We start from the raw sequence: 25,279 nt of genomic DNA, 5'->3' as shown, positions 1-25,279 counted from the left end.
GAGCAGAAAACTTACACTGCGCTCCCTTAGGAACGACTTTTGCTGTTTCGGAGAAATTATGTTGCGTTCCTTAGAACAAAATTTTTGATAATTCGAAGGTCCTTCTTGCCACCATAAATTCTTATGCTTCGACAACTTAAGCCTATGGAGAAGATATATTTTCATTATGGTTAAAAGCGAAACTGTTACAAGAGATTGAAAAACGATAAAAAGTACTTAAACTTCCCATAATTGTTCCTTACTAAAAAGAAAGTAATACTGAATGCGAAAATACGAAAGGCTGCTGTCGAGATAGGATATTTGTCAGTAAATGTGCTTCGACTCTGGCACAGTGCTATTGACTGTGCGAGCTTCGGACTCCTCTCTGAAGTCCCGCTGGAGGTGAGTGTGCTGACTCCCTTCTGGTTGCTGACCTCGTTGTGTTGGTGGTGGCAGTGGAGGCTGTTGCCAAGATGCTTGGGGTTGGCTTGCCGAAGCAACAGAAGCTGCAGGGTGATTGCCTACATATTCTGGAATGTAAGGCGAATGGTACGAAGCAGTATGCATGACCTGCTTCGGCTGACTCTGTTGTGCTGCAGCTTCTGCTATCTCCTTTTGCTTCTGGATGGTAACATGGCACATCCTGGTGGTATGGCCCTTGTCTTCACCACAGAATAGGCAGTAAATTTTTCTTGGCTGATCCCCAAATCTTCCCCTGAAGACCCTGGCGCCTCTGCCCCTTGGCGCTGGCGGCCGGAAAGAGCTTTGCTGCTGCCCCGAAGCTTGTGAGGAGTACTGTGGCCTTTGTTGTTGACTCCCTCTATCATCACTTTGAGTAGAATTATGAATTGACCTGACGTGCCTTGGATGGAATCTTCCTCCGAAGCCCCTGGTCATTTCAGAGAACCTGAATGCTTCCTCCCTTCTTTGGCGAAAGTCATTGTCAGCTCGAATATACTCGTCCATCTTCTGGAGCAGCTTCTCCAAAGTTTGAGGAGGCTTCCTGGCAAAGTATTGAGCTGAAGGTCCCGGCCGAAGTCCCTTAATCATGGCCTCAATGACAATTTCATTGGGCACTATTGGTGCCTGTGCCCTCAGACGCAGGAACCTTCGGACATACGCCTGAAGGTATTCTTCGTGGTCCTAGGTGCACTGGAATAAAGCTTGAGCAGTGACCGGCTTCGTCTGAAACCCTTGGAAGCTAGTTATCAACATGTCCTTCAGCTTTTGCCACGAGGTGATTGTTCCTGGCCGAAGAGAGGAGTACCAGGTTTGTGCAACACTCTTGACGGCCATGACGAAAGACTTTGCCATGACTGTAGTATTGCCACCATACGAAGATATGGTTGCTTCATAGCTCATCAAGAATTGCTTTGGGTCTGAATGACCGTCGTACATGGGGAGCTGGGGTGGCTTGTAAGACTGGGGCCATGGTGTAGCCTGCAGTTCTGTTGACAGAGGAGAAGCATCATCAAAAGCAAAATTTCCATGATGGAAATCTTCATACCAGTCGTCCTCATTGTAGAAGCCCTCCTGATGAAGCTCTCTGCGCGGAGGCCTTCGGTTCTGGTCATTTTGAGCAAGATGACGAACTTCTTCCGAAGCTTCATCTATCTGCCTCTGTAGGTCAGCTAGACGAGCCATCTTTTCCTTCTTTCGTTGAACCTGTTGATGGAGCATCTCCAAGTTTTGGATTTCTTGATCCAAGTCGTCCTCCGGAGGCGTTGGACTGGTGGCCTTCCTCTTCTGGCTTCAGGCCTCCCTAAGAGAAAGGACATCCTGATTGGGGTCCAGCGGCTGTAGAGTGGCAGCCCCTGTTGCTGAAGCTTTTTTTGGCGGCATGACGAAGGTGATGCTTGCCGAAGGTGTTCAAAACTCAAAAAATAGAAGTGAGTTCACCGGAGGTGGGCGCCAATGTTGGTGACTTGTTCTCAAATGCTAAGAGTTAAGAACAAGGCAACATAAAAAGTGTTAAATGTTAAAGTCCTTCGTCTTTCAAGTCATTATATCCCTTTGGATATAATGAATTCCGGACGAAGGTTATGAAGGAAAAAACCTTCGTAAGCTCAATAGATGACAAAGAAGAATTCGTATATGAAATACAAACAATAATACGGATATTATCGTTCATTTATTTTTATTTTTCATTATCAAAATCATAATAACAAATTATAAATGTACCTTCGGATTGATGGAAAGTAAAGGTACAGGCGTGATGTGAAAAAGCGAATGCCAAGTCAGCGTGAACAGTACGGGAGTACTGTTCATCTATTTATAGGCACGGGACGCAGCCTATGTAGAATTACATTAATGCCCTTTACATTTATCAATAACTCTATAGTAATTCTTCGAGGTCTAATTTGGCTTTTCATCTTTAAGTCGGTTCCCCTTTTCTGCTGTCATGCCGAAGCTTTTCTGCGCATAGCTTCGTGATCATCTTATCCTTCGTCATGAGCGCCTTTCGTCCCATTCAAGCTTCGTCTTGACCATACTCTTGTATACCCGTAACCTGATTCCGAAGATACCTGTTCACATATCTCACTTGGAAAACATTGTCAAATCATGTTTTTGAGGACCTTCGGAAGCCGAAGGCCCCCAACACCACTCCTATGTGATAATGTGAGTGCTATCCGCATGGCGGACAATCCTGTTGAACACAGCCGCACAAAGCACATAGACATCCGGCATCACTTTTTGAGAGACCACCAGCAAAAGGGAGATATCGAAGTGTTTTATGTTAGCACCGAAAACCAGCTAGCCGATATCTTTACCAAGCCTCTAGATGAGAAGACCTTTTGCAGGCTGCGAAGTGAGCTAAATGTCTTAGATTCGCGGAACCTGGATTGAGTTATAGCATACATGTGTCCTATGCCTGTGATCATGTCCTGTCTATGCATTTTGTTGTTTATTTATGGTGCTCAAGTTGTACAAGCACTGCCCGGACCTCACAAGTCCATTTGCAAGTGATGCACATATTTAGGGGGAGATGTGTTACAACTTGACCCTTTGAGACTAACCATATTTTTGAGCTTGCTTGATTTAGTCTCAAAGGTGGATTGAAAGGGAAAAGGTGAACTTGGACCATGCAAGACTTCCACTGCACTCCGATGAGAGGGTAACTCACTCCAAATTCATCTCTATATTCCTATTGCCTTTCTGCTCTTAATTGACAATTTTGGTGAGGCAATGGGGTTTAAGGGCCAAGATTAATCCCATTTTGGTGCTTGATGCCAAAGGGGGAGAAAATAAGGCCAAAGCAAGAAATGGATCAGCTACCACTTGAGAATTTTGAAAATAGTAGAATTAGAGTTTTGTTTTGTCAAAATCCTCTTAATGTCTCTTTTTGTCAAAAGTTGGTCGCTTGTGGGGAGATTGGTTGATTATAGGAAAAAGGGGGAGTTTTTGAATCTTTGATCAATTTCTCTTGGAATACCTTTCTGAAAGGGAATTAGGCTTACACCTAGTTCCTAAATAATTTTGGTGGTTGAATTGCCCAACACAAATAATTGGACTAACTAGTTTGCTCTAGTGTATAAGTTTTATAGGTGCCAAAGGTTCACACTTAGCCAATAAAAAGACTTAGAATTGGGTTCAACAAAAGAGCAAAGGGATACTGAAGTGTGCCCTGGTCTGGCGCACCAGACATGTCCGGTGCACCACCGGACAGTGTCCGGTGCACCAGGGGACTTCACGCTGAACTCCTCACCTTCGGGAAAATCCAGGGGCGCTCCGCTATAATTCACCGGACTGTCTGGTGTACACCGGACAGTGTCCGGTGCTCCAAGGAACGGTGCCTCAGGAACTCGCCAGCTTCGGGAATTCACAACAGCTAGTCCGCTATAATTCACCGGACATGTCCGGTGTACACCGGACTGTCCGGTGTGACATCGAAGCAACGGATATTTCGGCGCCAACGGCTACCTGCATCGCATTAAATGCGCGCCAGCGCGCGCAGAAGTCAAGCACGCCCATACTGGCGCACCGGACACTCTACAGTACATGTCCGGTGCGCCACCGGACATCCAGGCGGGCCCAGAAGACAGAGCTCCAACGGTCGGAACCCAACGGCTTTGGTGACGTGGCTGGCGCACCGGACATGTCCGGTGTGCACCGGACTGTCCGGTGCACCATACGACAGTCAGCCCCACCAAACGGCTAGTTTGGTGGTTGGGGCTATAAATACCCCCAACCACCCACCATTCATTGCATCCAAGTTTTCACACTTCCAACCACTTACAAGAGCTAGGCATTCAATTCTAGACACATTCAAGAGATCAAATCCTCTCCCAAATTCCACACAAAGCTTTAGTGACTAGTGAGAGAGATTTGCTTGTGTTCTTTCGAGCTCTTGCGCTTGGATTGCTTTCTTCTTTCTTGATTCTTTCTTGCGATCAAACTCACTTGTAATTGAGGCAAGAGACACCAATCTTGTGGTGGTCCTTGTAGGAACTTTGTGTTCCAAGTGATTGAGAAGAGAAAGCTCACTCGGTCCGAGGAACCGTTTGAGAGAGGGAAAGGGTTGAAAGAGACCCGGTCTTTGTGACCACCTCAACGGGGAGTAGGTTTGCGAGAACCGAACCTCGGTAAAACAAATCCGTGTGTCACACTCTTTATTCTCTTGCGATTTGTTTTGCACCCTCTCTCGCGGACTTGATTATATCTCTAACACTAACCCGGCTTGTAGTTGTGATTATTTTTGAGAATTTCAGTTTCGCCCTATTCACCCCCCCTCTAGGCGACTATCAATTGGTATCAGAGCCCGGTGCTTCATTAGAGCCTAACCGCTCGAAGTGATGTCGGGAGAACTCGCCAAGAGGGAGATGGAGACCGGCGACAAGCCCGCTACAAGCCACGGGTCGACTTCATCGGAAGAGTCCCGCAACAAGAGGAAGGAGAAGAAAAACTCCTCCAACAAAGGAAAGGGGAAGAAATCCTCTTCCCACAAGTCGGATCGGAGAGGCGACAAACACAAGAGGATGAGGAAAGTGGTCTACTACGAGATCGACTCTTCATCACCATCGACCTCCGACTTCGACGCACCGTCCGTTACTTCCAAGCGCCAAGAGCGCAAGAAGTATAGTAAGATTCCTCTACGCTATCCCCATATTTCAAAATGTACTCCTTTGCTCTCCGTTCCATTAGGCAAACCACCGGTTTTTTACGGTGAAGATTATAATATGTGGAGTGACAAAATGAGGCATCATCTAACCTCACTCCACACAAGCATATGGAATGTTGTTGAGTTCGGTGTACAGGTACCATCCGTAGGGGATGAAGACTACGACTCGGACGAAGTGGCCCAAATTCACCACTTTAACTCCCAAGCCACTACTATACTCCTCGCCTCTCTAAGTCGAGAGGAGTATAATAAGGTGCAAGGGTTAAAAAGTGCGAAGGAAATTTGGGACGTACTCAAGACCGCGCACGAAGGAGACGACGTGACAAAGATCACCAAGCGGGAAACGATCGAGGGGGAGCTCGGTCGCTTCATGCTTCACCAAGGGGAGGATCCACAAGCCATGTACAACCGCTTGAAGACCTTGGTGAACCAATTGCGCAACCTCGGGAGCGAAAAATGGGATGACCATGAGATGGTCAAGGTTATTCTTAGATCCCTCGTATTTCTTAACCCTACACAAGTTCAATTAATTCGAGGTGATCCTAGATATAAGCTAGTGTCTCCCGAGGAAGTAATAGGAAAATTTGTGAGCTTTGAGCTAATGATTAAAGGCTCAAAGAAAATCATCGAGCAAGGCACCTCCTCCACGCCCGAAGCACAACCCGTCGCATTCAAGGCAACAGAAGAAAAGAAGGAGAAGGCTACTCCAAGTCGAACACCCATCGACGCTTCCAAGCTCGACAACGAGGAGATGGCGCTCATCATCAAGAGCTTCCGTCAAATCCTCAAGCAAAGGAGGGGAAAGACTACAAGTCCCGCTCCAAGAAAGTTTGCTACAAATGTGGTAAGCCCGATCATTTTATTGCAAAATGTCCATTATCTAGTGATAGTGACAGGGGCGACGACAAGAAGGGGAGAAGAAAGGAGGAGAAAAGATACTACAAGAAGAAGGGCGACGATGCCCATGTATGCCGGGAGTGGGACTCGGACGAGAGCTCCACCGACTCCTCCTCCAACGAGGACGCCGCCAACATCGCTGTCACCAAGGGCCTCCTCTTCCCCAACGTCGGCCACAGGTGTCTCATGGCAAAAGACGGCAAAAGGAAGAAGGTTAAATCAAAATCCTCCACTAAATATGAATCTTCTAGTGATGATAATGCTAGTGATGAGGAAGATAATTTGCGTACCCTTTTTGCCAACCTTAACATGGAACAAAAGGAAAAGTTAAATGAATTAATTAGTACCATTCATGAGAAGGATGACCTTTTGGATTCCCAAGAGGACTTCCTAATTAAGGAAAATAAAAAGCATGTTAAGGTTAAGAATGCTTATGCTCTAGAGGTAGAAAAATGTGAGAAATTATCTAGTGAGCTAAGCACATGCCATGACACTATTGCCAACCTTAGAAATGAAAATGCGAAATTAATTGCTAAGGTTGATTCTCATGTTTGTAATGTTTCAACTTCCAATCCTAGAGATAATAATGTTGATTTACTTGCTAGGATTGATGAGTTGAATGTTTCTCTTGTTAGCCTTAGGATTGAAAATGAGAAATTGCTTGCTAAGGCTAAAGATCTTGATATTTGCAATATTACTATTTCTAACCTTAGAAGTGAAAATGATATATTACATGCTAAGATTATAGAATTAAAATCTTGCAAACCCTCTACATCTATTGTTGAGCACACTTCTATTTGTACTAGATGTAGAGATATTGATGTTAATGCTATTCATGATCACATGGCTTTAATTAAACAACAAAATGATCATATAGCAAAATTAGATGCTAAAATTGCCGAGCATAACTTAGAGAATGAAAAATTTAAATTTGCTCGTAGTATGCTTTATAATGGGAGATGCCCTAGCATCAAGGATGGCATTGGCTTCCAAAGGGGAGACAATGTCAAACTTAATGTCCCTCCTAAAAGATTGTCTAATTTTGTAAAGGGCAAGGCTCCCATGCCTCAGGATAACGAGGGTTACATTTTGTACCCTACCGGTTACCCCGAGAGCAAGATTAGGAGAATTCACTCTAGGAAGTCTCACTCTGGCCCAAATCATGCTTTTATGTATAAGGGTGAGACATCTAGTTCTAGGCAACCAACCCGTGCTAAGTTGCCTAAGAAGAGAACTCTTAATGCATCAAATGATCATGACATTTCATTCAAAACTTTTGATGCATCATATGTTTTAACTAACAAATCCAGCAAGATAGTTGCCAAGTTTGTTGGGGGCAAACACAAGGGCTCCAAGACTTGTGTTTGGGTACCCAAAGTTCTTGTTTCTAATGCCAAAGGACCCAAAACTGTTTGGGTACCTAAAGTCAAGAACTAAATTTGTTTTGTAGGTTTATGCATCCAGGGGCTCAAGCTGGATCATCGACAGCGGGTGCACAAACCACATGACAGGGGAGAAGAAGATGTTCTCCTCCTACGAGAAAAACCAAGATCCCCAACGAGCGATCACATTCGGGGATGGAAACCAAGGTTTGGTCAAAGGATTGGGTAAAATTGCTATATCTCCTGACCATTCTATCTCCAATGTTTTTCTTGTAGATTCATTAGATTACAATTTGCTTTCTGTATCTCAATTATGCAAAATGGGTTACAACTGTCTTTTCACTGATGTAGATGTCACTGTCTTTAGAAGAAGTGATGATTCAATAGCATTTAAGGGAGTGTTGGAGGGTCAGCTATACTTGGTAGATTTTGATAGAGCTGAACTCGACACTTGCTTAATTGCTAAGACTAACATGGGTTGGCTCTGGCACCGCCGACTAGCCCATGTTGGGATGAAGAATCTTCATAAGCTTCTAAAGGGAGAGCACATTTTAGGACTAACCAATGTTCATTTTGAGAAAGACAGGGTTTGTAGCGCATGCCAAGCAGGAAAGCAAGTTGGTGCCCATCATCCACATAAGAACATCATGACGACTGACAGGCCACTAGAGCTCCTACACATGGACCTATTCGGCCCGATTGCTTACATAAGCATCGGTGGGAGTAAGTACTGTCTGGTAATTGTGGATGATTATTGTCACACCCGGTTTTAGAAGGCAAACCGAATGCGAACCATGTACGTGCCAGGATCAGTTATTCACGTACACAGCAGTTACATAATATGGACATCATCACACAGTGCTCAAAATAGTATTAATAAGGGAAATAGTCGATTACATCATACGTCTGAGACGTCCATATAGTTCTTACAATAAATCAAAGTGCGGAAAAGAAACGTAGATAACGCGGCCTTCACAGGCAGCCGACTGGGGGGTTGCCGCTAACCCACACCTAGAACTCGTCGTAGTCTTGGAACTCCTGGAAGTCTCCTTCCACAGCTTCATCTTCGCCTGAGCAGTGGTTGCAATGCTGACAACCTGGGGGGGTTTGGTGTGTAGAGCAAGGGTGAGTACACATCAACATACTCAGCAAGTATCCTGTTTGGCTGTAGTGGACTAGCTTTATGTGGGGATAAGTCAAGCAGTTGCTTTTAGTTGGTCAGGTTATTACTTACTAGTAGAAAGCCAGGTTTTAACATTAACCCAAGTTATTAGCCCAATGTATCCTTTCCAAACGGAAAGAATACCACTTACCAATACCATAATCGTAATCAGAACCATCAATCTCATTGTCACCTGTACCAAAGTATCTCTGATCAAGTATCACTAATCTCTGGAGCTCCCTTGGCCGCTCATAACCGCGAGCACGGCTGATATATCAGTTTCATAACACTCTGCAGAGGTTGTGCACTTTACCCACAAGCCGTGATTCCCTCTCTGGCCCGGGCTTGCAAGACCCTTATTCACTCCCGAGGTGAATGGCCAGGGATTCACTACGAAGCCTTTACAAAGATTCCCCGGGGCTGTAGCCACCCGTTAGGTTTCCTAAATGTACCGCACTCCTCCCCAAGGGACAAATCAACCTTGGCAGAGCGAGCCGCATACACCGAGCCCCATTGACGGCACGACGGCGAAGCGAACTACACCCCAGATCCTCTAATTATTCAGCTAAGGGCACCCCATTCCACCCTCATGGTTGCACTGTTTTTCCCGGGCGGTCATCCATTGAACAGGTCCTTACGGAGAGGCACTCGAGAAACCGCTCGAGTCCCCTTAAATGCCACAAGTATAATCATAAATAAGAACGGGAAAACAGCGTATAATAGATAACCACATCATGTTCATTGATTAAAGTTGAGCAATAGCATCAAACTAAGCAGTAATAATCCGACCCAAATAGGTAAACAAGGACATGGATAACAAAAAGCTAGTCAATCCTTAGGTATAAAGGTGTAATGCGGGAGGTGAATTAAAGAATGATTAGGACAGAGATAGGTCAAAGGACACTTGCCTCCACCAACCGACTGCTGCTCAGGGGCTTCTCCTGCGAATTCCTCGGGCTCTTCGACCGGATCGTTCTCTATGCGATTGCAAACATACATACATCCATCCACATATTTAATACAAAAGAACAGTACACCATACAAGATGACAAATAAAGTGAATATGCATCAAGTATGACATTCGATATCGCATTTGTTATGGTTAGAAAGAAACGGGAAAGGGGTCTCGCAGGGGGGTTAAAGTTAATGCACTAATGATTAGTTACAACTGGTTCTTGACAAAAGAATTCTGTTATATGCACTAATGGAAACCTATTCATTTTAAGTTGATCAACATTGAACGAGATAAACAGTTAATCACATGAATCAATTAGCGTAACGGAATTCTAAATTAAGCTTCATATTTCAATAACATTAACAATGATTAGCCTACCTAAAATAAAATAACTATGATCACAGAAAGTAAATAAAATAAAATAAAAATAAAAAAAATAAAAAAACAGAGGGGGGGGCGGTTGAACCGGCCCTAGGGGCGGTTGAACCGGCCCTGCGTAGGGGGCGCGGCTGAGCCGGGGACGCGCGAGGGGGGGGCGGCTGGGCTGGCCAGGGCGGCCGAGCCGGCCGAGCGGCCAGGGGGCGCGGCCAGGGGCCGGCGGGCGCGGCCAGGCGGCCAGGCGGCCAGGCGGGCGGACGGCTGGGCGGCCAGCGGCCGGCTGGGCCGCGGCCAAGGCGGTGGCCGAGGAGAGAGGAGGGGGAGGGGAGAGGGAGGGAGGAGGGAGAGATGGAGGAGGGGGGGCTCACCGGCGTTGGGGAGCGACGGCGAGGGGCGGCCGGCAGGGGGCGGCGGCGGCTTAGGGCAGGGGGCGGGTAGGGGCGGCGGCTAGGGAGAGAATGAGAGAGGGAAAATGCGAGGGAGAGGGAGAGGGTTTGGGGAAAAAGGGGAGGTGGGGGCGGCTGGGCCTGCCAAGGCCCAAGAGGGGGCGCCAGGGGCGGCTGGGCCGGCCGGGGTCGGCCCACGGCGCGGGAGAGAGAGAAAAAGAGGAGAGAGAAAGAGAGAGAAAAAGAAAGAAAAGATCTTCTCCACATTTTCGAAATCCGATCTTTCTACATGAATGCATTTGCACTTTCAAAGCAATCAAAAGAAATGCAAGGTTCGGCATGGTGCATCAAACAACATAAAGTATTTAGGGTTTTTCATTACACGGGAATTCCAAACCGAATCCCGCTAGAACTTTGGAAAAGGTCAAGGTTTAGCGAGGGAAAAAAGAAAAAGAAAAGGTAACGCCCGAATTTTGGCGAGTAAAGAAAAGAAAAAAATTCAACTGCAAAAATTCGGGGCGTTACAAACCTATCCCCCTTAAAAGAATCTCGCCCTCGAGATTCAGGGCTGGCTAGCAAAGAGCTCTTGGTACTTGGCCACTAGATCATCTTCACGCTCCCAGGTTGCTTCTTCCTCAGAGTGGTGATTCCATCTGACTTTGCACATTCTGATGGTCTTCCTTCGGGTGACTCTGTCTGCAATCTCAAGGATCTGAGCTGGCTTCTCAACATAGGTCAAGTCCTCCTGGACCTCAAGACCTTCCACTGGCAACTGCTCTTCTGGCACACGCAAGCACTTCTTCAACTGAGACACATGAAAGACATCATGCACAGCAGACAAATTCTCTGGCAGGCTGAGCTGATAAGCCACTTCTCCACGCTTTGAGAGGATCTGGTACAGACCAATGTAGCGGGGTGCTAGCTTGCCTTTCACTCCGAATCTTCTGACTCCTCTGATCGGTGACACTTTCAGATAGACAAAGTCTCCGACTTCAAAACTCAGCTCTCTTCTTCTTGTGTCTGCATAGCTTCGCTGCCTCGATTGCGCTATCTTCAGATTCTCTCGGACCATCTTGATGTTCTCTTCGGCTTCAAGCAAAATGTCTGGCCCAAACACTTGCTTTTCTCCAAGCTGATCCCATTGCAACGGAGTTCTACAACTCCTCCCATAAAGCGCTTGAAATGGTGACATCTTCAAACTGGCCTGGTAACTGTTGTTATAGGAAAACTCTGCATAAGGCAATCGCTTGTCCCATCCGGACTGATCTTGCAACGCACAGGCTCTCAACATGTCTTCAAGAATTTGATTGGTCCTTTCAGTCTGGCCATCTGTCTGCGGGTGATAAGCTGAACTGAAATTCAGATATGTGCCCAAGGCTTCATGCAACTGCTGCCAGAAATGAGAGGTGAACTGCGTTCCTCTGTCTGACACTATCTTCTTTGGCACACCATGAAGACAAACGATCCGAGACATATACAACTCTGCCAATACTGCACTGTTGTAGCTGGTCTTGACAGGTATGAAGTGGGCTGACTTGGTCAAACGGTCCACCACTACCCAAATAGAATCGTAGCCGGCTCGAGTGCGAGGCAATCCGACTATGAAATCCATACCAATTTCATCCCATTTCCACTGAGGGATCTGCAACAGTTGCAACAATCCAGCTGGTCTCTGGTGCTCTGCCTTAATTCTTCGACAACTATCGCACTTAGCCACATGCTCTGCGATTTCCCTCTTCATTCCGTACCACCAGAATTTCTTCTTCAGATCCTGATACATCTTCTCACTGCCAGGGTGAATCGAATAGGCTGTCTCATGAGCTTCCTTAAGAATCAACTCCCGAATGGACTGGACATTGGGAACACACAAGCGGTCTTTGAACCATATCACTCCTTCTGCATCTTCTCGAAAATCTTTGCCTCTGCCATCTAGAATTAGTCGCCGGATCTCACTGATCTTCTCATCATTCTTCTGCGCTTCTTTGATTTCGCGCTCCAAGGTAGGTTCCAATTCAACTGTGATTCCTCGCGAATTTGTTCAGAAACCCGAGACTCAACCTGTCGAACTCCTTGGCCAACTCATAAGGCATCGGGCGAGCGACCATCAGATTGACTTGACTCTTTCTGCTCAAAGCATCTGCCACTACGTTTGCTTTGCCTGGATGGTAATGAATCTCCAACTCATAGTCTTTGATCAGCTCTAACCATCTTCGTTGCCTCATGTTCAGCTCTGTCTGAGTGAATATGTACTTCAGACTCTTGTGATCTGTGTAAACATCGCATTTCTGTCCATACAGATAGTGCCTCCATGTCTTCAGTGCGTGAACCACTGCTGCCAACTCTAGATCATGGATTGGGTAATTCTTCTCATGAACCTTCAACTGTCGGGACGAGTAAGCCACAACTCTTCCCTCTTGCATTAACACACATCCCAAACCTGTGTAACAAGCATCACAATACACCGAGAAGGGCTTGTGCACATCAGGCAAGGTAAGGACAGGCGATGTAGTCAACTTCTCTTTCAGTGCTTCAAAGGCCTCTTGACATTTCTGGGTCCACTTGAACTCAACTTTGTTGCCTAGCAACGCTGTCATTGGTTTCGCAATCTTTGAAAACCCTTCAATGAATCGCCGATAGTATCCGGCCATTCCAATGAAACTCTTGATTCCTCTAGCATCTGTTGGCGCTTTCCAGTTCAGAATGTCTGCCACTTTCTTCGGATCCACAGCCAATCCTTCTTTGTTGATTATGTGACCCAAGAACAGGACTTCACTGATCCAGAACTCACACTTGCTCAACTTTGCGTACAACTGGTGCTCTCGCAATCTCTGCAACACCATCCTCAAATGATCTGCATGCTCTTCTTCGCTTTGAGAGTAAATCAGAATGTCATCAATGAATACCACCACAAACTTATCAAGGTAATCCATGAATACACTGTTCATCAGATTCATGAAGAACGCTGGCGCATTGGTCAAACCAAAAGACATCACTGTGAATTCATACAAACCATACTTGGTAATGAATGCCGTCTTCGGAATGTCCGAAGGTCGGATCCTGAGCTGATGATAACCTGACCTCAGATCAATCTTGGAGAACACACTGGCTCCTCTCAACTGGTCGAACAGATCTTCTATTCTGGGCAAGGGATACTTGTTCTTGATCGTGACCTCATTCAAAGCTCGATAATCGATGCACATCCTCTTTGGTGCCATCTTTCTTCTCCACAAACAGGACAGGGGCGGCCCAAGGCGAGGTGCTTGGCCGAATGTAACCTTTCTCTGACAGCTCATCAATTTGCTTCTTAAGCTCAACCAACTCTGGTCCAGATATTCTGTAAGCTCTCTTGAAGATAGGGGCGGTTCCAGGAAGAAGCTCTATGGCAAACTCAACTTTCCGCTCTGGTGGCATACCCGGTAAATCCTTTGGAAACACATCTGGGAATTCAGACACAACCTTGATACTCTCAATTGGATCTGCTTCACTGCTATCGACAGCCATCTGATAACAACTTCCTTTCTTCGACTCAGGTGGGACTAACTCGGTCACCACTTCCTTTCCTAGTGGGGACACCAACTTGATTGTCCTTTTATCACAACTGATAACTGCCTGATACTTATCTAGCCAATTCATCCCTAGGATGACATCTATTCCCTGAGTACCCATTACTATAAGGTTGGCGGGAAACGCTATCCCCCTTATTTCCACACTTATATTCAAACAAATGCTATCGGCTCGAATTCTACCACCGGCTGAGTCAATTTGAATGGGGGTTGACATGGTAGTAATTGGAAGATTATGTGCTTCTACCCATGATGCAGTAATGAAAGAATGCGTTGCTCCAGTATCAAATAACACTTCTGCAATATGGGAGTCGACTGGGAACATACCTACTATCATGCCGGAGGTCTCCTGAACTGCTTCAGCCTCCAAGTGGTTCAATCTTCCATGATTATAGCGCTGCTGGGAGCGATTGCCTGCTCCGGGCTGAGGCACATTCTGCTTTGTTGGGGCATTGGGGCCTGACTGCTGCTGGGCTGCCTTCTTCGGACATTGCATCACCCAATGGCCCTGCTCTCCACAGTGGAAACATGCTCTGTTTCCAACCTGAGCTGGTGCTGCCTGACTGTTCTGCTGATTTGCTGGGGCAGGAAGACGGGGTGCTTGCTGATTCTGCCTTTGAAACTGACCTCCTGACTGATTGCTCTGACGGTTCTGGTACTGGTTCTGAGGATACTGCCTTTGGAACTGCTGATGCTGCTGACGCTGCTGAGGTGGACGCTGGTTCTGCCTGAACTGCTGAGGTTGATTGCCTGAGAAACGAGGGCGGCTGCTGCTTCCAGGCTGGGGTCCACTGATCTTGCGCTTACGATCCTCCATCTCCTTACGCTTCCTTTCTGTCATGATCGCTCTGTCAATCAGGTGCTGGAATGTCGGGAAGGTGTGATTCATCAGTTGATACTGCAGGGGGTCGACCAAGCCTCTCAGAAAACGGTATTGTCGCTTGGCGTCGGTGTTGACATCCTCAGGAGCATAGCGAGACAATTGCAGAAACCTGTCTCGATACTCACTGACAGATGATGACCCTTGCTTAAGGGCCAGGAACTCCTCCTTCTTCACTGTCATCAGACCTGCAGGCACGTGGTACTGACGAAAGCTACCTCTGAATTCTTCCCAGGTGATGGTGTCGGGGTTGGCATGGGTGGCGAGGTAAGACTCCCACCATGATTGGGCTGCTCCTCTCAACAGACGGGGACCATACAAGACTTTCTCCCTGTCATCACACTGAGCGGTATGCAACTCCCGCTCCACAGTGCGCAGCCAATCTTCAGCATCCATAGGGTCAGAAGAGTGAGCGAACGTTGGGGGATGACCTCTCATCAATTCAGCACGCTTGTCTCTAGGCATCTGAGGCATCTGAGGCTGAGGTGGTGCTTGCTGCTGTTGCTGCTGCTGCTGCTGAATGGCGGCCAGAGTCTGACCGATGGCCTGAACTGCCTGAGTCTGCATCAGAAACATCTGCTCGATCGACATCGGGGGCGGGGGCGGCAGCTGCTGCTGCTGGGGCGCCTCATCTCGTTGACCGGCTTGCTCCTGCTGAGCACGCCTTCCTCCTCTGCGCCTGTTCTCTGACATCTGCAGAATGCAACCACACATCAGAACTGATCTGGCAAATCTTGCAGCATAAGGAAAGAGAATAGAATTCTTCAACAGCACTGAACAGATGAGCATCTTCACTGATCTCCAACACAGACCACACAGCTTCTCAGATAAAGAGGAAAGTGGAATAAAAGGTTTCCCAACTATATAACTAACTCCATTAACATAATATGTAAACCAAAATGCAGGGGATACCCACACTCTGGTGACAATCATTACAAAGATCCAAACCAAACATAGTTCATCATGACAAACATAAATGCACAGGATATAGCAAACTACCCTGTCTAACTAAGACTAACTAAGACCGAGATTAACGCTAAGACTGAAGCTTCTATGCATATATTTTGTATTAATTACAAGATCCAACTCTAGCGATCTATGGTTCTAGATTTATCTTGGTCTTGCAGTCGGGATTGCCATAAGACTGATGTCCACGCTGAGGTGAGCGGTACGGGTGCTGAGTCCCGACGGGAGCGGGGGAACCACCATCCAGATGACGACGTTCCGCGCGCTCAGCCCGCAGCAGGGCGATCTCAGCACGAGCCCTACTCAGCTCATCTAATGCATGGTCCAGCTCCGTGTTTAGCACGGCGGCTAGGTTGACTGTGCTGCTCAACCTAGGATTGCCCTCACCGACAGGTGAGACAATCACGCCTCCTGTGCTGCCAGATGGACGGCGGGGGTAATACTTCAGGTCAAGACCGTCAGCTGCCCCACCGAAAATCGAGCAGTAGTGCGAAAGCGCACGCCGTGCAGCATCTTGCATGGCTGCCTCAGCTGAGTCCCGTTCAGAGATAGAATAGTGCTCTGAGCAGGCCTCCGCACCCTGGAGACTGTCCTCCGGGCAGCGCACCAAGCAAGTCGCCTCTCAGCGGTCCGGGTAGACCCCGCGACTATGCTGGTAGACCACACAGCGATACTCGACGGACCAAGTATGCCGGTCAAATGCCCGACGTAGCAGGGTGTCGAGCGCATCGTGGAAGTGACACCCGCGAGCAGCGTCGCGAGTGATGGGTCGAGCAACCCATCCTTCCGGCTCAGGGTTAGCAGAGAAGTCGGTGTCGTGGCTCGAGCTGTCGTCGCCATCTCCGTCGTCTGGGTCTCCTCCAGCAGCTACTCCAGAAGCTGGGGCGCCCAGTGGTGGTGCAGGGGGCGGCTCCAGAGGAAGCACAGGGGAGCAGCTCCTCACAGACTCTATCTCCTGGTGGAGCGAGAAGGAAGAGCTCTGCTGCTCCTGTCGTCGACGTTCCTGCTCCTCACGCAGGCGGTGGTGTAGTCTCTCCAAGTGGCTGGACTGTCCGGCCACGGGACGGCGAAGCGGACGCTCAGCAAGGCGGGAGGGTAAGAAGGGGATGACGGACTTTCGTGCAGTGTGTCTAAGTCGAGCCATCTACAAAAGACATCGCAAGCAAAAGGGTGAGAACAGAATTAATATGACCAGCAAGTAATAAGTAAATGAAGGATCAGAATGAAACACAATTTTTTAGCAAGGTATAATATATAGTAGAACATAGGTTTGGTCGGTAGGACCAACTTTTGAAGGGATATCAAAGTCAAGGCAGGGACAGAGGTCTATAATCCTTAGAACGACCATTCTACTCTAGGTTAGCGGTCCTACAGTCAGCACGGCTTTGATACCACTTATGTCACACCCGGTTTTAGAAGGCAAACCGAATGCGAACCATGTACGTGCCAGGATCAGTTATTCACGTACACAGCAGTTACATAATATGGACATCATCACACAGTGCTCAAAATAGTATTAATAAGGGAAATAGTCGATTACATCATACGTCTGAGACGTCCATATAGTTCTTACAATAAATCAAAGTGCGGAAAAGAAACGTAGATAACGCGGCCTTCACAGGCAGCCGACTGGGGGGTTGCCGCTAACCCACACCTAGAACTCGTCGTAGTCTTGGAACTCCTGGAAGTCTCCTTCCACAGCTTCATCTTCGCCTGAGCAGTGGTTGCAATGCTGACAACCTGGGGGGGTTTGGTGTGTAGAGCAAGGGTGAGTACACATCAACATACTCAGCAAGTATCCTGTTTGGCTGTAGTGGACTAGCTTTATGTGGGGATAAGTCAAGCAGTTGCTTTTAGTTGGTCAGGTTATTACTTACTAGTAGAAAGCCAGGTTTTAACATTAACCCAAGTTATTAGCCCAATGTATCCTTTCCAAACGGAAAGAATACCACTTACCAATACCATAATCGTAATCAGAACCATCAATCTCATTGTCACATGTACCAAAGTATCTCTGATCAAGTATCACTAATCTCTGGAGCTCCCTTGGCCGCTCATAACCGCGAGCACGGCTGATATATCAGTTTCATAACACTCTGCAGAGGTTGTGCACTTTACCCACAAGCCGTGATTCCCTCTCTGGCCCGGGCTTGCAAGACCCTTATTCACTCCCGAGGTGAATGGCCAGGGATTCACTACGAAGCCTTTACAAAGATTCCCCGGGGCTGTAGCCACCCGTTAGGTTTCCTAAATGTACCGCACTCCTCCCCAAGGGACAAATCAACCTTGGCAGAGCGAGCCGCATACACCGAGCCCCATTGACGGCATGACGGCGAAGCGAACTACACCCCGGATCCTCTAATTATTCAGCTAAGGGCACCCCATTCCACCCTCATGGTTGCACTGTTTTCCCGGGCGGTCATCCATTGAACAGGTCCTTACGGAGAGGCACTCGAGAAACCGCTCGAGTCCCCTTAAATGCCACAAGTATAATCATAAATAAGAACGGGAAAACAGCGTATCATAGATAACCACATCATGTTCATTGATTAAAGTTGAGCAATAGCATCAAACTAAGCAGTAATAATCCGACCCAAATAGGTAAACAAGGACATGGATAACAAAAAGCTAGTCAATCCTTAGGTATAAAGGTGTAATGCGGGAGGTGAATTAAAGAATGATTTGGACAGAGATAGGTCAAAGGACACTTGCCTCCACCAACCGACTGCTGCTCAGGGGCTTCTCCTGCGAATTCCTCGGGCTCTTCGACCGGATCGTTCTCTATGCGATTGCAAACATACATACATCCATCCACATATTTAATACAAAAGAACAGTACACCATACAAGATGACAAATAAAGTGAATATGCATCAAGTATGACATTCGATATCGCATTTGTTATGGTTAGAAAGAAACGGGAAATGGGTCTCGCAGGGGGGTTAAAGTTTATGCACTAATGATTAGTTACAACTGGTTCTTGACAAAAGAATTCTGTTATATGCACTAATGGAAACCTATTCATTTTAAGTTGATCAACATTGAACGAGATAAACAGTTAATCACATGAATCAATTAGCGTAACGGAATTCTAAATTAAGCTTCATATTTCAATAACATTAACAATGATTAGCCTACCTAAAATAAAATAACTATGATCACAGAAAGTAAATAAAATAAAATAAAAATAAAAAAAAATAAAAAAACAGAGGGGGGGCGGTTGAACCGGCCCTGCGCAGGGGGCGCGGCTGAGCCGGGGACGCGCGGGGGGGGGGGGGCGGCTGGGCTGGCCAGTGCGGCCGAGCCGGCCGAGCGGCCAGGGGGCGCGGCCAGGGCCAGGCGGGCGCGCGGCCAGGGGCCGGCGGGCGCGGCCAAGCGGCCAGGCGGCCAGGCGGGCGCGGCCAGGCGGGCGGACGGCTGGGCGGCCAGGGGACGCGCCGGGGGCGGCCAGCGGCCGGCTGGGGCGCGGCCAAGGCGGTGGCCGAGGAGAGAGGAGGGGGAGGGGAGAGGGAGGGAGGAGGGAGAGAGGGAGGAGGGGGGGCTCACCGGCGTTGGGGAGCGACGGCGAGGGGCGGCCGGCAGGGGGCGGCGGCGGCTTAGGGCAGGGGGCGGGTAGGGGCGGCGGCTAGGGAGAGAATGAGAGAGGGAAAATGCGAGGGAGAGGGAGAGGGTTTGGGGAAAAAGGGGAGGTGGGGGGCGGCTGGGCCTGCCAAGGCCCAAGAGGGGGCGCCAGGGGCGGCTGGGCCGGCCGGGGTCGGCCCACGGCGCGGGAGAGAGAGAAAAAGAGGAGAGAGAAAGAGAGAGAAAAAGAAAGAAAAGATCTTCTCCACATTTTCGAAATCCGATCTTTCTACATGAATGCATTTGCACTTTCAAAGCAATCAAAAGAAATGCAAGGTTCGGCATGGTGCATCAAACAACATAAAGTATTTAGGGTTTTTCATTACACGGGAATTCCAAACCGAATCCCGCTAGAACTTTGGAAAAGGTCAAGGTTTAGCGAGGGAAAAAAAGAAAAAGAAAAGGTAACGCCCGAATTTTGGCGAGTAAAGAAAAGAAAAAAATTCAACTGCAAAAATTCGGGGCGTTACAATTATTCTCGCTTCACTTGGGTATTCTTTTTGCAGGAAAAATCTCAAACCCAAGAGACCTTAAAGGGATTCTTGAGACGGGCTCAAAATGAGTTCGGCTTAAGGATCAAGAAAATAAGAAGCAACAGCAGGACGGAGTTCAAGAACTCTCAAATTGAAGGCTTTCTTGAGGAGGAGGGCATCAAGCATGAGTTCTCTTCTCCCTACACCCCACAACAAAATGGTGTAGTGGAGAGGAAGAATAGAACTCTATTGGACATGGCAAGAACCATGCTTGATGAGTACAAGACTTCGGATCGGTTTTGGGCCGAGGCGGTCAACACCGCTTGCTACGCCATCAACCGGTTGTATCTACACCGAATCCTCAAGAAGACATCATACGAACTCCTAACCGGTAAAAAGCCCAATATTTCATATTTTAGAGTCTTTGGTAGCAAATGCTTTATACTTGTTAAAAGAGGTAGAAAATCTAAGTTTGCTCCTAAGACTGTAGAAGGCTTTTTACTAGGATATGATTCAAACACAAGGGCATATAGAGTCTTTAACAAGTCCTCTGGACAAGTTGAAGTTTCTTGTGACGTTGTGTTTGATGAGACTAACGGCTCTCAAGTAGAGCAAGTTGATCTTGATGAGATAGGTGATGAAGAGGCTCCGTGCATCGCGCTAAGGAACATGTCCATTGGGGATGTGTGTCCTAAGGAATCCAAAGAGCCTCCAAATGCACAAGATCAACCATCCTCCTCAATGCAAGCATCTCCACCAACTCAAAATGAGGATGAAGCTCAAGTTGATGAAGTAGAAGATCAAGCAAATGAGCCACCTCAAGATGACGTCGACGGCAATGATCAAGGGGGAGATGCAAATGATCAAGACAAGGAGGATGAAGAACAAAGGCCGCCACACCCAAGAGTCCACCAAGCAATCCAACGAGATCACCCCGTCGACACCATACTCGGCGATATTCATAAGGGGGTAACTACTCGATCTCGTGTTGCACATTTTTGTGAGCATTACTCTTTTGTTTCCTCTATTCAGCCACACAGGGTAGAGGAAGCACTCCAAGATTCGGATTGGGTGATGGCGATGCAAGAGGAGCTCAACAACTTCACTAGGAATGAGGTATGGCATTTAGTTCCACGTCCTAACCAAAATGTTGTAGGGACCAAGTGGGTCTTCCGCAACAAGCAAGACGAGCATGGTGTGGTGACAAGGACCAAAGCCCGACTTGTGGCCAAGGGATATTCCCAAGTCGAAGGTTTGGATTTCGGTGAAACCTATGCACCCGTGGCTAGGCTTGAGTCAATTCGAATATTATTAGCCTATGCTACTTACCATGGCTTTAAGCTTTATCAAATGGACGTGAAAAGTGCCTTCCTCAATGGACCGATCAAGGAAGAGGTCTATGTTGAGCAACCTCCCAACTTTGAAGATAGTGAGTACCCTAACCATGTTTATAAACTCTCTAAGGCGCTTTATGGGCTCAAGCAAGCCCCAAGAGCATGGTATGAATGCCTTAGGGATTTCCTTATCACTAATGGATTCAAAGTCGGAAAGGCCGATCCTACTTTATTCACTAAAACTCTTGAAAATGACTTGTTTGTATGCCAAATTTATGTTGATGATATTATATTTGGGTCTACTAACGAATCTACATGTGAAGAATTTAGTAGGATCATGACACAAAAGTTCGAGATGTCGATGATGGGAGAGTTGAAGTATTTCTTAGGATTTCAAGTGAAGCAACTCCAAGAGGGCACCTTCCTAAGCCAAACAAAGTATACCCAAGATATTCTAAGCAAGTTTGGAATGAAGGATGCCAAACCCATCAAGACACCCATGGGAACCAATGGGCATCTCGACCTCGACGAAGGAGGTAAATCCGTCGATCAAAAGGTATACCGGTCGATGATAGGTTCATTACTCTATTTATGTGCATCCTGACCGGATATTATGCTTTCCGTATGCATGTGTGCAAGATTCCAAGCTGACCCTAAGGAAGCTCACCTTAAGGCCATAAAACGAATCTTGAGATATTTAGTTTATACTCCTAAGTTTGGGCTTTGGTATCCTAGGGGATCCACATTTGATTTGATTGGTTATTCGGATGTCGATTGGGCGGGGTGTAAAATCAATAGAAAGAGCACATCTGGGACTTGCCAGTTCTTGGGAAGATCCTTGGTGTCTTGGGCTTCAAAGAAGCAAAATTCCGTTGCTCTTTCTACCGCCGAAGCCGAGTACATTGCCGCAGGCCATTGTTGCGCGCAACTACTTTGGATGAGGCAAACCCTTAGGGACTATGGTTACAAATTAACCAAAGTTCCTCTTCTATGTGATAATGAGAGTGCAATCTGCATGGCGGATAATCCCGTTGAGCACAGCCGCACTAAACACATAGCCATTCGGTATCACTTTTTAAGGGATCACCAACAAAAGGGAGATATCGAGATCTCTTACATTAATACTAAAGATCAATTATCCGATATCTTTACCAAGCCTCTTGATGAACAAACTTTTAACAAACTTAGGCATGAGCTCAATATTCTTGATTCTAGGAACTTCTTTTGTTGATTTGCACACATAGCTCATTTATATACCTTTGATCATATCTCTTTCATATGCTATGACTAATGTGTTTTCAAAGTCTATTTCAAACCAAGTCATAGGTGTATTGAAAGGAAATTGGAGTCTTCGGCGAAGACTAAGGCTTCCACTCCGTAACTCATCCTTCGTCGTCGCTCCACGCTTCTCTCCATCTTTTGGAGAGTACAAAGCAAAAGGACTTCGTCTTTGGTATAATCTTCACTCATTTTTTTATGACCAAAGGGGGAGAAAGTAATTCCAAGGGCTCTAATGATTCCGTTTTTGGCGATTCATGCCAAAGGGGGAGAGAGTAAGAGCCCAAAGCAAAAGAACCGCACCACCACCAATTTATAAAAATTTAGTTTTTCAAAGAGTATTTTTCAAATTGGTATCTCACTTGTGATATAATTTCAATTGGTATACCCTCTTCAAAATTAATATCAGAACCCTCTTGAACACTAAGAGGAGGATTTCATTAAGGGGGAGTTTTGTTTAGTCAAAAGAAAAGCATTTGAAACAGGGGGAGAAAATCTTGAAAATGCTTTGCAAAATCTTACTCATTTACCTTTGACTATTTGCAAAAGAACTTTGAAAAGGATTAACAAAAGAATTTGAAAAAACAAAACATGTGGTGCAAGCGTGGTCCAAAATGATAAAAACAAAGAAACAATCCATGCATATCTTATGAGTAGTTATATTGGCTCAATTCCAAGCAACCTTTGCACTTACATTATGCAAGCTAGTTCAATTATGCACTTCCATATTTGCTTTGGTTTGTGTTGGCATCAATCACCAAAAAGGGGGAGATTGAAAGGGAATTAGGCTTACACCTAGTTCCTAAATAATTTTGGTGGTTGAATTGCCCAACACAAATAATTGGACTAACTAGTTTGCTCTAGTGTATAAGTTTTACAGGTGCCAAAGGTTCACACTTAGCCAATAAAAAGACTTAGAATTGGGTTCAACAAAAGAGCAAAGGGATACCGAAGTGTGCCCTGGTCTGGCGCACCGGACATGTCCGGTGCACCACCGGACAGTGTCCGGTGCTCCAAGGAACGGCGCCTCAGGAACTCGCCAGCTTCGGGAATTCACAACGGCTAGTCCGCTATAATTCACCGGACATGTACGGTGTACACCGGACTGTCTGGTGTGACATCGAAGCAACGGATATTTCGGCGCCAACGGCTACCTGCAGCGCATTAAATGCGCGCCAGCGCGCGCAGAAGTCAGGCACGCCCATACTGGCGCACCGGACACTCTACAGTACATGTCCGGTGCGCCACCGGACATCCAGGCGGGCCCAGAAGACAGAGCTCCAACGGTCGGAACCCAACGGCTTTGATGACGTGGCTGGCGCACCGGACATGTCCGGTGTGCACCGGACTGTCCGGTGCACCATGCGACAGTCAGCCCCACCAAACGGCTAGTTTGGTGGTTGGGGCTATAAATACCCCCAACCACCCACCATTCATTGCATCCATGTTTTCACACTTCCAACCACTTACAAGAGCTAGGCATTCAATTCTAGACACATTCAAGAGATCAAATCCTCTCCCAAATTCCACACAAAGCTTTAGTGACTAGTGAGAGAGATTTGCTTGTGTTCTTTCGAGCTCTTGCGCTTGGATTGCTTTCTTCTTTCTTGATTCTTTCTTGCGATCAAACTCACTTGTAATTGAGGCAAGAGACACCAATCTTGTGGTGGTCCTTGTAGGAACTTTGTGTTCCAAGTGATTGAGAAGAGAAAGCTCACTCGGTCCGAGGGACCGTTTGAGAGAGGGAAAGGGTTGAAAGAGACCCGGTCTTTGTGACCACCTCAACGGGGAGTAGGTTTGCGAGAACCGAACCTCGGTAAAACAAATCCGTGTGTCACACTCTTTATTCACTTGCGATTTGTTTTGCACCCTCTCTCGCGGACTTGATTATATCTCTAACACTAACCCGGCTTGTAGTTGTGATTATTTTTGAGAATTTCAGTTTCGCCCTATTCACCCCCCCTCTAGGCGACTATCGCTTTCTCTATGCCTCAACAAGTGAATTTTACTTAGAGATAGGAAATTGAGTTTGATTTGCAAAAACAAACCAAGTGGTGGCAAAGAATGATCCAAATATGCCAAATGTGAATCAAAACAAATTTGTGTTCTCATTTGCATTGATGTTGCACTTCTTTTAGTTGCTTTTTGTTGTGTTGGCATAAATCGCCAAAAAGGGGGAGATTGAAAGGGAAATGTGCCCTTGGGCCATTTCTATAAGATTTTGGTGATTAAGTGCCCAACACACATTAAGGGAATGAGTATATGCCAAAGGGTGGACAAAGTGCAAATCAATACCAAGGTATGATTCTAGACTTAGTACATTGGTTTTTGTGTACTAACATATTTGTCTAAGTGCTAGAATAAGAGAAAAGACAATTGGAAAAGACTTGGCTCGAGCAGCCAAGACTCTGCTCATTCTGGTGCACCGGACAATGTCTGGTGTGCCAGGTTGGCTCTGGTGAAAAGGCCGCTCTCGGGATTTCGTCGGCGGCATACGGCTAAAATTCACCGGACTGTCCGGTGTGCACCGGACTATCCGGTGAGCCAACGGTCGACCGAGCCAACGGTCGGTCGCGCAATCCGCGCGTGACGCGTGGCCAGGCCAACGGTATGAAGGGGGCACCGGACTGTCCGGTGTGCATCGGACAGTGTCCGGTGCGCCAATGGCTCCAAACCTTCAACGGTCGGCTGCGCTAGAACAGGAAAGAAATCCGCACCGGACAGTGTCCGGTGGTGCACCGGACTGTCCGGTGCACCAGTCGACAGAAGGCAAGAATTGCCTTCCTGGAATGCTCTCAACGGCTCATAGCTGCCTTGGGGCTATAAAAGGGACCCCTAGGCGCATGGAGGAATACACCAAGCACACTTTGAGCATTCTTGATCATTCACACTTCGTCTTTGCACACT

Source organism: Zea mays, chromosome 1 (assembly GCF_902167145.1).
Source record: "Zea mays cultivar B73 chromosome 1, Zm-B73-REFERENCE-NAM-5.0, whole genome shotgun sequence".
NCBI classification, from domain to species: Eukaryota; Viridiplantae; Streptophyta; class Magnoliopsida; order Poales; family Poaceae; genus Zea; species Zea mays.
The sequence above is the reverse complement of the archived record's forward strand: the minus strand, read 5'-3'. Positions refer to the sequence as shown.